This window comes from Triturus cristatus, chromosome 1_1 (assembly GCF_964204655.1).
Source record: "Triturus cristatus chromosome 1_1, aTriCri1.1, whole genome shotgun sequence".
NCBI lineage: Eukaryota > Metazoa > Chordata > Amphibia > Caudata > Salamandridae > Triturus > Triturus cristatus.
Window position 1 is genome coordinate 1,492,019 of NC_140579.1, and position 15,654 is coordinate 1,507,672.

Genomic DNA, 15,654 nt, shown 5'->3' on the forward strand with positions numbered 1-15,654 from the left:
GAAGTAACTAAAGCCTTTGATGAATCAGATTTAAAGAAAGCAGTGGGGCCTGATAAGATTGGTCTGAATGACTTAAATAAAGTGCATAGCAGGCAACCAAGACTACTACCCAGAATCTTATCGTCTTGGTTATTGATGAGAAGAGTATCAGACAGTATTAAGAAGAACCGGTCAATACTAATACCTAAAAATTTACCGATTAGCGAACTCAAAATATAAGTAATTGGCGTCCAATTACCATCGGTACGGCATTCATGAAGTTGTTCACGAAAATATTAACTAAAAGACTCACATTTTTCGTTGAAATAAATACGAGACAAAAAGGCTTCATGAAGGTGAGAGGTTGTCTCGAAAATCTGACTCTTCTGCAAAACATTATAAAAGGGGCACGAAAAAACAGAAGCTCGTTGGCAGTGGTGTTCATAGATATCTCAAAAGCTTTTGACTCTGTCAGCCATGGTCATATTCTACAGTGAACAATGAAGCAACTCCAGAAAGAACAATGAAGTCAGGAGTTAAGCAAGGTGACTCTTTATCCCCACTGCTGTTTAATATTGCCATGGATCCTCTGATCTGTGATCTTCAGAAAGAAGGCAAGGGCTTCACATTCGGCTCCAATGATCTCATCAAGCAAATCAACGGTCTGGCCTTTGCCAATGACATCGCAGTACTCAGCAACACCTGGGAAGGAATGAGTACAAATCTGAAAATCATTGAAAAATTCAGTAAAACAGGATTAAAACTTAATGTGAAAAAAACACATGGATTCTATGTAAGTCACCATAAAGATAAGATCCTGGTAAACAACTGTAAACCATGGCAATTTGAAAAACAAAACATTGAAAACATCCATCCAGGAGAAAGTGAGAGATACCTCGGACTGAACTTCGATCCACACACTGGCCATTCAAGCAACAACAAAATTAATGAGATTCTTGTTGACTGGGCTCAAACTTGACAATTTACCACTTAAGCCCACACAGAAAATAGAAATATTGTGTCAATACTTGATCCCTAAACTGTCATTTAAACTGGAAATGACAGGAACAGAAGCGAAAACTTTAAACATTCTGGATCAAACAATTATAAAGTATGTCAAACATTTTCTACACCTACCTGCATACACATGTGATGGTCTCCTGTATTCGAAAAGATCCTTTGGGGGCCTCAGTATTCCAAAGTTATGTACGACAATTGCTCTGAACAAAGTTAATAACTTATTGTATCTCAGGGAAGCTCCAGATGTATACATAGCTCATTCATTCATGTATGCAGGAGAAGTAATCAATGAAAAAATTGATAGCATCATTAAAACACACAAACTCAACATTTTAGACAGTAGATTTCTGAGTCATGAATTGAATTTGGTAGCAACATATGATTGGAGTAAAGAGGAATTTGAGAAATGGGCAAATCTCCCTGTCCAAGGTGATGGTATAAAATACTTAGCAAGTAATCCAACCTCAAATTTTTGGATCAGCAAACATAACATAATAAAATAAAAGAAGATCAATACATAGCTGTGCTGATGTTGAGAGCAAATGTCCTGTATACTAGAGAAACCATCACTAGGGGAAGAAACCGCACATTTGCTACTTGTAGATACTGTAAAGTTGTGTGTGAACAATTTCACATATTTCAGGTGCATGTGCTAAAACCAAGGACATAAGGATAAAAAGGCACAACAAAGTGTTGGAAATGCTAATCGATAGAGCAAAAAGGTGTGGGTGGATGACATACAGGGAACCTCATGTCAAAAATAGTCAAGGTGAACTAAGAAAACCATATGTAGTGTTCACCAAAAATGGTACTGCTGTAGTGGTTGATGTTTCAATTCGTTATGAAAACTCACAGAATTCCCTTGAATTAGCGTATGAGAGTAAAGTTAAATACTATCCGGATCTATCACAGCAAATCAAAGATCTTACCAACTGTAAAATTTCATGGCTTTATTATCGGATGTCGGGGTATTTGGCCTCAATGTAATGATGTTGCTCTGGCTGATCTTGGTCTGCAAATGTCGTTCCCATTCAAGAAGAATGTTTGCCCGACTACTTTAATGGACACTCTAAAAATGTGCCAGGTATTCATGGACAATTACATTTCAGGCCAAACACTGAGATGTACACTATAGTACAGCACACATGTCACTTTTATAAACGTATTAGCCTAAATGTTGATTCACTAATATCTACATGTGGTTCAACAGTCACGTAATAGTTAATAGTTGACACAAGAATTAGTATAGATGTGGATTTTATAGATGTGAAGTTTTATAGAAATGTATTTTCAAACTAGATGTGCAATTTATAGATGTGTATTTTTATAGTTGTGTGCTTATATTATAATTTAGATACAAATGTGTACATCATGACTATTGAAACGTCTTGAATAAAATAGGTCTCAAATAACTACATACACATAGTCAATACATATTGCATTGATTATTGATGTCCTGCTAAACAGGACTGTTCGTAGACAATTTTATATTGTTGGAATAGTACTGCAGGGTGTACTATCTCTGGCCTATACGTGACCCCAGTTCCAGTGAGGACAGCTTAAAGTGTGGCTGTACTCCAGAGCAAACAAATGTTGTATTGTTGGAAGCAAAACCGATTTGACGCTGATGGGCAGCATAATAACCCAGAATGAGCCACCGCGAGGTGGTACAGATAGCCAAATGCCTCGTCATCTAGTTAGTGACGCGCATGAATGGATGAACGAGATTCCCACTGTCCCTACCTACTATCTAGCGAAACCACAGCCAAGGGAACGGGCTTGGCAGAATCAGCGGGGGAAGACTTCTATGTTGAGCTTGACTCTAGTCTGGCACTGTGAAGAGACATGAGAGGTGTAGTATAAATGGGAGGCCCTCAGGCCGCCGGTGAAATATCACTACTCTTATTGTTTTTTCACTTACCCAGTGAGGCGGGGGGCGAGCCCCGTGGGGCTCTCGCTTCTGACTCCCAAGCGCCCAGCGCGACCCGCTCCAGGGACAGTGGCAGGTGGGGAGTTTGAGGACGTCGCTTTTTGATCCTTCGATGTCGGCTCTTCCTATCATTGTGAAGCAGAATTCACCAAGCATAGGATTGTTCACCCACAAATAGGGAACGTGAGCTGGGTTTAGACCATCGTGAGACAGTTTGTTAGTTTTACCCTACTGATGATGTGTTGTTGCAATAGTAATCCTGCTCAGTACGAGAGGGACCGCAGGTTCAGACATTTGGTGTATGTGCTTGGCTGAGGAGCCAATGGGGCGAAGCTATCATCTGTGGGATTATGACTGAACGCCTTGAAGTCATAATCCCACAGTCCCCCCCCCCCCACCCCCCCCAAACCGTAACGATAACGCAGTGGATCCTCGGTTGGCCTGGGATAGCCGGCCTCTCTCGGGGGGCCGGTGCATAGAGCCCCTCGCTTGTGGACTGGAGCGTGGACGGAAGGGGGCAGCCCTGGGGGAAGGAGCCTCCCGAGCGGCTGCCTTGGAGCGCCTGGCCACCCTCGTTGGACTGCAAGGGTGACTGGGTATGGCACCCTCCTAGGCCATCCGGGCGCTGGGTCGTGCCGGGTCATCTGGTTTCCAGATGGCCCTGCGGTCCGGGCGACCAGATGGCCCTGCGGTCCGGCGGCCGGGCTAACTGCAACTTTTGTCCTTCCCCAAACTTCTATAAGCCCCCACTACGTAGGGGCTTAATAGTTGAGAAAAATGGGCTCCCCGGGCAGGCAGTCTGGAAGAGGACGTGGCCTGGGCTTAACCCTCCTTGGTTCCAGCCAAGGGTCCTGGCGCTGGGGACTGGGGGTCCACTGGCCCGGGGAGGCTCTGCCCGGCCTGGCTAGAATTGGGAAGCTGGGCCTGGTCCCGCGGCTTGTGCTCTGTCCCATGGTGCGGGAGCCACCCGTCCTGCAAGCCAGCCGAGGGTCCGGGCGCTGGGGAAGGGAGTACACCGGGGCCCGGGGAGGCTCTTCCGGCCTGGCTAGGGTTTGGAAGCTGGGTTCGTGCCCGGGGCTTGTGCTACGTCCTAGTGTCCCAGGGTGTGGGAGCCCCCGTCCTGCAAGCCAGCCGAGGGTCCGGGCGCTGGGGAAGGGAGTACACCGGGGCCCGGGGAGGCTCTCCCCGGCCTGGCTAGGGTTCGGAAGCTGGGACCGGGCCCGGGGCTCGTGCTCCGTCCGGCGGGCTCTGGGGTGCGGGAGCCCCCCGTCCTGCAAGCCAGCTGAGGGTCCGGGCGCTGGAGACGGGTCCACCGGGGCCCGGGGAGGCTCTCTCCGGCCTGGCTGCTTTCAGAAGCAGGGACCGGGCCGGTGAGCAGGGGTGGCTGGCTTTATCTGCTAAGCTGGCGGAGTGTAGTTTTCTGCCCACCCCTATTTAAGACCCACAGAAGCTGATAAGACACCCTATAGATTGGGTTGTGGTACACACTGGGTAACCAGAATCACTGCTGTTGGACATAGGGGCTGAAATCAGCCAAGGGTGTGTCTTAACATAAACAAAAATAAAAATTTCTCTGCTCTTCCGAACATAATACTTGCATACTTAAATAGTGTGCATAAGTGTATGTATGTACACGTGTGGCATTATCTGGCCGCGAGTAAGTACCAGTCTGTGTGTACATGTTCACATGCATGTGTTAAAGTATGTGTTTATTTATGGATGCTTCTGGAGCAATCTGTGGGATTGCATGCATGCCTGTGTATCTCTATAGTTGTGTATTTTTGTGGGCATGGTTGAGTGTTTGTGGGTGTCTTTGTATGTATGCATTTCGAGCCACAGAATCTGTCAACACGTGCACGTTTGTGTGCCCGTGTGTTTGGGGGATTTGTATACTTTAGTCAGAATTTATTGGCTGCAAGTTTGTACGTCCATATGTGAATGTCTGTAAATTTGCATATCACAAGTTCTGGTGGTATTTGTAAGTTTGCAAATACATGAGTGCATCTGTATGTGCGTGTGTGCGGGCCTCGGTGAGTTTGTTTATGCAGGGGTCTGGAGTTGTACATCTTTGAGATTATAAATGTGCATCTGTGTGTGAATGTGTATGCATGAGTGCACCTGGAGAGTGGGCATTTCTACGATTGTGTATGCACTTCTGGAGATATCATCTGCAAGTTCTTACAAGCATATATACATATACGTGCGTGTCTGTTTAAATGTGTACCTCAGTGGAGTTGTGAATGTATGGATCTGCAGCTATCTATCCATCCGTCAGACTGAGCAAGCTTGGTGTAAGATCCTTCCTAAAGGTGTTAGCAATGTAATTATGTCATGCATTGCATATACATCATTGAACCATATAACATTCAATAGAGTTCATCTAAATCAGCGTTTCTTAACCTGTGCTCCAGGGACCCTTTGAGGTCTGCTACACTTACTGAGGAGGGGGGGGGGGGGGTATCCGTGAAAGAAATAAAATATATAATATTAATAAAATGAGCATGTAGCAGAATGTTTTTGTTTAATGAATGCGTGTTTCCATATTTGTGTATAATTTTGCACAAATCTTCGAAATTGCTTAGGCTGGGGTCCCTTGATTTCAGTAATTATGAGGGTCCCTGGATTCCAGGACTCCCCCATTGTGTTTGAAAGGACCCCCTTGAGCCAATGAGCTGACAAGCCCATTGTGGGTGCACCTGTGTGCCTATGGAGAGGTACTGTGACCTGTGAAGTCTTGGGCACCATTTCAGTTACCCCTGAAGACTTTTCTCTACTCTCTACTACTTTTGATCTCTACTGATGAAGGGCTAAACCCAGAAACACATGTCTAGAGATAACAGCACTACCTGCACCAACTTTGGTGAACAACTATAGCAACTTTGAAAGTAAGCGGGCTACATTTACCAGGATGCAATGAAGGTAACTGTTCTGGGAGGAGAGGCGGTGTGCTCCCTCCCCCCTTGTGTTTGAAAGGCTCTCTTGAGCCAATGAGCTGACAAGCTCTCCTGGGATGCACCATGTATGCTCCCTCCCCCTTGGGTCCCTGGATTACAGTAATGGTTAACCGGGGGTACACAGAAGTCAAAAGGTTAAGAGCCACTGATCTAGATACTAAATTGAGCACGCGAACTCCAACATTGTGTTGTTGAGTTTCTTTCTTGGGTGTGGAGCTGGTGATCCCTGACCTAGTCATATGAATGGTATATCCAACCGCATGACTTCTGAAAAACCCGTGGGTACTGAGAAACTGACACGTCATGGACATATTTTAGCTTGTAGAGTGCACACGTTCCACATAATCTTCTGTTTCAAAGGAAAATCCTTTTTATAGTGAATTTTAACCTAGAAATAGTTCATTAGTTTTAAATTGAATGCCCTTTAATCTTGACAAGTTTCGTGATATGGACATTCCCTTCTTCAGGACATATGTATTTTTAAGCTTGGGAACAACAAGGGTACAACTCCGCTTTAGCCACTGATCTCAGACATTATCTGTTCAGCTCAGTCCTCGTTGCAAGGTTCGTCTGCAACAGTCTCATATATGGGCCACAGTTCCATGTGTCATATTTTATGCCTGCATTAAACTGCTGTTACAAAGATGGGGCACAGCTGAACGTAGCACCCCAAGAGAACTAGGACCCATGGCCCAGACTCAGACCGGAAGAAAGGGCTGTCCTGTAACGCAACAGGGGCACAACTGGACGTAACTCCCCAGGAGAACTAGGACACATGGCCCTGGCTCAGACGGGAAGAAAGGGCTGTACTGAAACGCATCATCAATAGTGCACGTTGATGATCACTCAGACGCCAAATATGACGTGACATTTAAGAGTTCATCAGGTGTCTATGGTGATAAAGTTAAAGAAGGTGTCATTGCTATAAACAGCTCATGGTATTTGCTAAGCTCTCCCACAATTTTCGTGAGATATTTTTCCTAATGTACACTCTTTATTCTGTAGTGGTTGTTACCTTACTTGTCGCTATGCCACCTGATTGTATTCTCACCTGAGTACCCATTTATTGCTGTGAAACACCAGTTCACAGCTCTGCACTCCTTTTGCACAGTCAGACCGCATTGGGGGAGGGCCGGTGAACAGGACAGTGATCCCCAATCATGGCGGTTGAGGCCATTTGCTTCTTGTGTCCAGGGGGCTGTCCTTATGGCTTTGGAGGGTGGGCCGAAGGCATTCCTTTCTGCACAGACAGCAAGATCAAGCAGTCAAAGGCCTCTCATAAAGATAGAGAACGGGGCAAGCACTCAGAACTCAACAGTCAGCCAACAAGCACAATAATTTTATGTCTGGCCCAATGCTTAATTTTAGTTTGAAAGAAAGACCTTTAAGTTAACAGAAAACCGAAATATCGAACAGTTCAATAAAGGTACAATTACATAGTGGCATTGTACGATCTCTAGAGAGGCGCAACACTCCCTCTGGTGCCCTTTTTAGGTCTCGGCTAGCGATGGCTGCGCTTGCGCAGTCTCGCTCGCGAGACATAATGACTTTGGAGAAGAGGGGCTTGAACCCGCCCCTCTTCTTCCCTGTTCTCCATTGGCTGGCCTAGTAAATGCTGGCCAGCCATTGGAGAAGAGGTCCCGTCACTCTAATCCTGCCCCGTCCTTTTCGGATCGGGGGGCGTGTTTTTTGCGAAAAGTCTCAGGGAGGAGACAACAGCAAAACACGCCCCCGAATCCGAAAACGACGCTGCGTTTCTCCGAGGCATTTTCTGCTGTGCCTCGGAGAAAGGCAGTCGTGTGCTCGTCCGCTCCCCCTTCGTCCGGTTGCTGCTCTGGTCTCCTCACCTCTCCAAGGGTCCAGTTTGAACATGAAAAACACGTGTTGGCCTCTGACTGGAAACCCGGGGGGTTAAGAGTTAAAGCTCCGCTCCCTGGGGAGTAAGAGGAGCGCTTCCTGCCTGAAAGTCATGCATGACGCAGCGAGTCACGGCCTGGGCCCTCCCCCGAGCTCTCGGCTCAGTGACAGAGCTGCAGCCGCCTGGGAGTCCTGAAGGGAAGCTCAAGGCTACGGAGCGCGGCTCGAGCTCGCAGTTGCGATCCCCGAGAATGTGACGTCTGAGCAGCAGCATGCGTCCGAGACCTGCACACAATGTCAGCATGAGAGCGGCGGTCGTGCTGGGGCTCCTGGCACTGGGCTTCCCGCCCCCCGGCGCCTGCGAAGAAGGTGAGCGCGTGTCTTTGCGCTGTATTTGTGCACTCAGTTTCTTCTTCAGGTGAGCTAATATTTGAAACTAGACCAAATTCTGGCCAAACAGCAATGGGAGCGCGAGGGCAGGATGCAAGAGGGCAAACACCAATCAAGTAACAAGCCAGCGCCACCCCTAGCTCTGTTGTGGCCCTCGGCACCAGACCCCTATAAGCAAGGATACTTTTTAGAGTTACCGGGTGACTCCGTGTCACCAGGGGCGTCGTGGTCTATCCCTGGTCGTGCACCCCTGGGAGTGGGTAACTGTTCATCTTAAATGAACCCACTGAACAGAGTGGTTTGTCGAACGGAAGTCTGGACTAGAATTGGTAGTAATTTGGAATCGTTAATTCTGCTGATATCTGTCGCGAGTAATAATACACTTCAACGTTTCTGGGCAAGACGTTCGTTTCTCGTGTTATTTTATTCCGAGGTTGTATTCTTTGGCATTGATTAACTAATCGGTAAAGATTGCACTTCTGCATTTCTAGTCCTTAAAAAACAAACAAATATAATTGTTGGCGAGCGTTGAGTCACCCGAACAATTTATTCCGAAAGCTTTTACGGGATTCGCCCTTCAAACGGTTGTGCACATTCCATTAAATACTTTAGTAACTATCCTGGTTGATAAAGACAAACGAAACTGCTTTAAAACAGCCCTTGCATTTGAAAGGGACGACTGTTTGCCACAGTGTGATTCTAAGCATGGAGAAGTTAGAGGAGCCTTCCTCAAACCTAGTGCACGGATGTCTGGTCTCAGCAGCGTGCAGATTTCTCGGCAGTGCACAAATCCTGGTCTGAGCCAGTGTTTGGATATCATGTCTCAGCAGCATGCAGATCTCTCGCCGGTGCCCAGCAGTGCTCAGAGTGCGTGGCGCTGTGCAGTCCCCTCTGCGACTCCCGGCATGTGACCACGGCATGCGAGCCACCGTCCACGACCAGTCCATTTAAATATGACTCCGAGGTCGCTTACTGGAACGGCATCTGCTTGCCACTTGCCGTCCCCGTAGAACCTGCTTTCCCATTTTCCCCACAGAGAACACTTCTCCCTGGATGGAGAGAAAGGAGGGGGTGAGGGAGAAGAATTTAGGGAGAAGTGAGCATGACAAGTTGGTGCACTCCTGCGTGCGCTTTAAGCCTGCTCCCGGTGTACTCCGGGTTCCCCAGCCGTCCTTCCCGTGAACAACCACACAGCATGCACTGTCCACCGATTTATTATTAATATGCAGTTTTGCTTCGGGCAACACGGAACGTGAGGGGCGGAAAGGGGGGATGGAGAGGGAGTGTGTAAACAAGACACATGATCAAAGTAAATTACAAAGACAGCTAGGGGGAGGGCTGCTGTAGATCCGGGTAAAGTTGGGAGCACCTTCTTTGTTCCGCTGACAGGCACTTTGTGCTCAGGGTCTCTGCGGGCCGCGGGGGCTTCTAGGCCTCAGGGGTGCAGGCGGGAAACACTTGTGGAAGGAGGCACCCTGGCGCAGATACACCCTCACTCTAGGGTTGAGCATGGAGCTGGAGGCTGCTGGAGGGGAGCCTGGGGCGATACGATCAGTGAGGTGAGTGTGAAAGCCCCCGCCTGCCAGCCAACAGGCCTGTACCCCCCCACCCCCAGCAGTGCCGTGGTGACGAAGGGTAGGGGGATGGGCGCTGCCTCAACTCCACTTGCTTTAGTTTATCTCTCATCTATACTTTCAATCATCACGTGTCTTTCTTTTACTTTTATCGAGACATACTTTTAATAATTTCAATCTGTTCGTTGTTTCTTTACAGAGCTCTTAATCCCATGTTATCCTACTTGATTACTTTCCAATTGTTGTATTTCTTTCTTATTGTTTTCTGTCGCTGTTTTAATTGTTTTTTATTGTTCATTACTCTTTCTCTATTGTTTCACTTTGGTTTGGTTGAGACTTGACTTCTTAATTTTCCTATTTTTTTCACTTGTTTTATTTACTACCGAGCGTGGTTACACCACGCTCGGTTTGGCAGCCTCCCTATGTATATGTTAGCAGACCTGTTCCGCAAGAGGCCCATGAACAGTAGGGATGGCGCTCAGGAGGTCGGCACAACAGCGGCACAATCAGTACAGGCGAGGGGGTGGACCTCGTTAGGGAGAGGGGCGGCCGATGTTACCACCGGGCACTGGGTGCGTGGCTAGTGTCATAGGCGCTCAGGAGGCTCACAGTGAGTACGGGCGAGGGGGGGTCCTCTGGGGGGAGTACTGGGGCACACTTTTATGTGCCTCTCCTTCAGGGTTTGAGTTGAAGTACTTCCCTTATTCTGAGCACTCCTAACCCCTCCTCATCACAGTGGTGAATACAGAACACGACTATCTCCAGTCTTGAAACTTCCGACCACACGCAGCCTGCCAGGCCAGTATTACCCTGCCTTCCTGTCAGGGCTGTGTGTGGGGGTGGCTGTGTGTGTGGGGGTGGCTGTGTGTGTGTGGGGGTGGCTCTGTGTGTGTGGGGGTGGCTCTGTGTGTGTGGGTGGCTCTGTGTGGCTCTGTGTGTGGGTGGCTTTTTTTTGGAGGTGGCTCTATGCGTGGTGGGTCTGTCTGTGTGTGGGTAACTGTGTGTGTGTAGGTGGCTCTGTGGGTGGCTCTATTTGTGTGTGGGTTGCTCAATGTGAGTGGCTTTGGGTGTGTGGCTCTGTGTGTGGGTGCAAATGCAATAGGTCTCGCGTTTGAGAGTGATTAAGCTATTGACATTGTAAATAACAATGCTGTTTCTTTAAATGTTTTAAAAACAAAAACATAAACAAAAATAATGTCATGAGCAATGCCAATAGCTCTAACTTTACCAATGCCGAGACCATTGCATTGTAAATGCTTGTTAATGTCTACGATCCACAGGATGTCACATGGGTGTAGGCCTCATTCGAGCACAGGTGCAGTTTGCTCTAGATCACCAAACCAGCTCATGTGTAGATCAGTTCAATCGCTTTTGACTCAAGGTTTACGTAGACTAACTGCTCAGATTGTAGATTTGTCTCTGCCTTTTTGATGGGGTTATGGCTTTGATACCATTTGCATGCATGCTCGACGGACCTGTACCTTTTAGCACCAGCTGTGTGGAGCTGTAGCGGCAGCTTCACTCAGGCCAAGGACTGCTGGCGATAATCCGTTCAGGAGGCCTGCATTGCAAAGCTCTTCTTTGATAGTTGTGGTCTCCTAGGGCGGATCAGTGCTTTCACAGCAACATTGATGGCGGTTCTTCTTGGGGGCTGTTCTGGTGTCAGGCAGCAGCCGGCACATATCAGGTCACCGGACAACTCAATGTTGGTTCTCTCCTGAATGGTTTGGGAACTGCTCAGGGAGACTGGAAGACCCTGCACAACACAGATTTCTCCTGGCTGTTCTCCGAATGGCAGTCCGCTTTCTCTGAGTGTTTCTCAGGCTGACATATACTGGGCTCTGTCCTGGGCAGGATGTATTGCTGTTGTGCTTGGCACTCTTGTTCCCTCTTACCAGGCTGGCTTCTAGGTGCTAGGCACATTAGCTCTCCTATCACGAAGTGTAGACTTCAGGTGATGTCTCCTCATCTCTGGGAGCCTGTCTGTTATGCAGACTCCATCGATGGGGACACAGCAGTTCTTCATATACTATATGTAGCATTCCTAGTTCAAGAAGAACTTGGAATTGGAAGAAAGTGAGTCCTACTTTTATTTATATTCTTTTTGCAAAGAGGGGATGCAGATCCGCTCTCTCAGGCCTTAAAACTTGTTTGATTTGATTCTCTTGAAATTTTCTGGATGTCTCACAGGCACAGCCTTTGCACAAGGTGATGACACTCGCAGGTGGTAGCAATGATGCTGGCTTTGGCAGGAGTGCCCAAAACAGGGGCACAAGGAAGTGTAAGACCTCTGCACCTGGCTGTCATCCGCCTTCCTGAAGCAGTTATCGAGGACCGACAAAAGAGGAGACTGGGCCCCAAATCTTCCTCTCTCCCTGTCTCCATACTCACTCACTTTAGTGTCTGGGTCTCCACCCTCCAGTTGCAGGAATTCAATTGATACACTTCCATTGGGAAGCTGTATCCACTCTCAATCTTGTGCCGTGCTACAATGGGCTATCTAATGTGGATCCCACTGTCCTAGAACTAAAACCCTCACCATACGGAGTCCTTCTAACACATCTGTGCTACACATCTTCGGTACATATATGCACTGGATATTCACACAAAAGGTTAGCGCAAGAGATTGGGGCTCACACTAAAACAGACTTTTACAGTAGACTGCGCTCTCATCTGGCACAGGAAACAGGTCTGGTCTTCACTAATGATGTACAATACTTGTAGCACTGCAACTACAACTTTAGGTGTCTAACTCAGGCATGAAAAGTAGTGTCATCTCGGTTATGAGGGTACGCTTCAACTGCCTCTCCAGCTTACACAACAGGTTCTGAGCTTTGCGTTACCAGGGGTAGGACTAGGCCTCTGTGCCCACGTTATATTAGCATGATTACCTGGCCACACAAGTCAGATCAGTTTCTCGTGCAGACAGACACTCGGTGCAGGAATATACACCTGCTTACCATTCTCAAGACATTTTCATCACAACATACTCTGTTATACAGTTCATTGACTACCTTCTGTGCTTTTGCCCTGGCACAGGACATAAGTTACCCAATCACGCTCTGCGAGGCAGAGGTTGGATATTTCACATTGTCAACGGGTCCCCGAAACTAGGAACCCTGTCCTGATGAAGACCGCTACAGAGGATAGAAACACAATGTATTGACTACACAGAGGAGAACTATGAATTCAATTTTGAATATGAAAGGGGTTTCCTTGACATCATTCCAATCAGTGAAGCATATTTTGTTTATAACCCCTGCTGTCCCTTTTGAAAAGCAACATTGATCGGACCGACCGTATTGTCTGGAGTGGTTTGAGGAGGTGGGTTGTGTGCATTTCCGTACTCCAGTTGGCTGGTGACAAGGGCTTGGGTGACTGTCTTCCTGGTGCTGATGGGGCTCCATCTGAAAATCATACGAAGTATGCAGAGAGCGTGGAAGCAGGAGGAGGCTACTGAGTTGACCTATTTGTTTCATGGAGAATTGGTTGCCCAGGATGATTCTGAGGTTGCGGGTGTGGTTGGTAGGGGTGGTAACACGATCAAGTGCAGGGGGCCAATATGCATCGTCCCAAGGGGAGGTGGTGTTCCTAAAGATCAGAACCTCTTTCTTGTCTGTGAGTTTCAGGCAGTTGGATTTCATCCAGTTGGCGACTTTGGTCATGGCGTTCTGGAAGTTGTCTGGTGGTGACTTTGTCTTCCGTGAGGGAGAGGATGAGTTTGGTGTTGTCAGCGTATGGATTGATGTTGATTCTGTGTGTGCGATGTCATCCAAAGGGGTCATGTAGGCATTGAAGAGGGTGAGTCTCGGGGACAATCCCTGGTGTACTTCGCAGATGATGATCTTCGGTTCAGAGGTGAACGGTTGTAAGACACTGGCTCTATGAACGCTCCACCAAAGTGAGGTACAGTGTGTATGAAGTCCAAGGGTCTCCAGAGGTTTGGTAGAGGTTAAAGTTAGATAGAACCTTACTCTCTAAAGTGGTAGCTTGGTCGAGCAGTAAGGCAGTATCAGAGGACAGTGTTAAGCATTTGATGTACCCACTCAGTCAGCAAATGATTTCACACACTCAAGAACTGAACTCTAGGCCAATTGTTGTTGTATAAAAATATACTTTTTATTTCTAGAACCAAGCAAGCCTGGTACAGGTAAGCATAGAAGTACTTTGCAGTAGTAAATTACTTTGTGTGAAAATTTCAGTATAACTTGTACTGATTTTGGTTACAGTTTAAGCAGTTTACAACACTTAGCAGGTATAGTACATTCGAATGAATGGGCTTTTTAAGTAAAATGCAGTTAATTACTTTTGGGATTACTTTTACTAACACAGTCCTGGATCCTCGATTCAGCACCGGGGCATTTCCTGAAACCAATTGAGTAAATACCTTTTAGTTAGTTGTACGATTTGAAAAGAATATTCTTGTATTTCAAATGTTGACACTTAAACTTTTTCACATAGAATCACCAATGTTATCCTATGGAAGGAAATTACATTTGTAGGTAAGTTACTTTAACGTTACTTTTCTTACTCAGTGCTGGATACCTAGATTCAGCACTGGGACATTTCCTGAAAACAGTTGAAAAAATGAGTTTAGATTATTTGTGTGATTTTTAAGGAGTATTCTTAGTTTTCAAAAGTCGACACTTTGACACTTTTTGTCCCAAAATGTTTCTATGTTATTCTATGAGGAGAATCAGATTTCGGTATTCGGTCTTTGAAGTTAAGGTTCTGAGGTTAGACTCCGGGGTCCCCCAGGGTCAGTGATGCACTGTTGTTGCACCCTCAGCGGCACTGGGGCGGCCGGGTTCAGAGTGTTGAGGCCCAATGTTATCCTATGGAGGATAGGGGGGCTCCGGTTGGTGGCTGCTGGCAAGCAGGCCACGGGGTTGTGGGAGCAAAGCTCCTAGGGTTTATCTTGGGGCAAGTTGGGGACCAAGTTAGCACAAAGGGGGCACCCTCAGCGGCACTAGTGCGGCCGGGTGCAGGGTGCTATTTTGAGGTTGGGTTCCCTGTTGACTTCAATGGAGACAAAGAAACACTGCAGGCTCGGGGACGGGGATCTTCCAGGAGTGACCACCACTTCGAGGGTTAAGTTGAGATGTAGAGGGTTTGTTAGGCACCGCTGGGTTGGGCACACAAGGCCGTGGGGGGTCGGGGGCAAGGGGGCCTTGAGACATGGATTTTCTACCCGCTCTGGTCGCGGTAGTGGGGGTCCTCTGGATTGAGGCTGCAGGCGTCGTCAGGAGGCTTGATGCAGGTCAGGGGTCGCTGGATCTCGGCTCAGAATCGCGGGGGAGAGCTCCTCGTGGTATTTGTCTGCTCGGTCCCGATTCGGCGGGTGCAGAGTGTGCTGGAATCGTGGTTCCTGGCTGGCACCAGAAGCTGCAATTCAAACACATCCGGTGTTCACGGGAGAAACAGCTTGGAAAGTGATAGCAGGCAGGTCCTCCGGGGTTTGTGAGGTTGCCGGCTGCTGGACACGCCGGGATTTCGCAGGAGCAGGTTCGAGGGGAGACCGCCCTGTAGGGCTGGGGCCAAGTCAGTGGGCTTCATCCTCTTGTTAGCTCTGCACGGCTTTTCGTCCTCATCTTCTTTTCCTGTAGATAGGCTGGATCAGAGGAAGGCAGGTTCAGGGCGCCCCTAAATATTAAATTTAGGGGCGTTACAGGTAGGTAAGGGCAGGGACCAATGGGTTCCTTCCCTGGGGTGGGTACACCCCCTATTCTGCCACTTTCCTGTGGGAGGGGGGCAGGAGCCTGTCCCTGGTTGGTTGGGTCCCCCCATCCTCAAGATGGCGGGGACTCGAGGTTATGCTTCACCTCGCCTCCCCCACCTGAGGGGTGGAGTTAGCAGAGGTGGGCACACCTCCTTTCCTCACACGGTTCTCCCGCCCAAAGTGGGGAGGGTAGAACCAGTGGGGACCAGTTGCTGAAAGCAGCAAATGGTC

General features: G+C 47.9%; 2 pseudogenes across 1 annotated transcript in view; both read left to right on the top strand.

Annotated features, from left to right (window-relative positions):
* LOC146869046 (28S ribosomal RNA) overlaps nucleotides 1-3,341 on the top strand; it is a 7,594-nt pseudogene extending 4,253 nt beyond the window's left edge.
* LOC146869043 (E3 ubiquitin-protein ligase TRIM39-like) overlaps nucleotides 1-15,654 on the top strand; it is a 187,508-nt pseudogene that overhangs the window by 20,852 nt on the left and 151,002 nt on the right. The gene's annotated exons all lie outside the window — the stretch shown is intronic.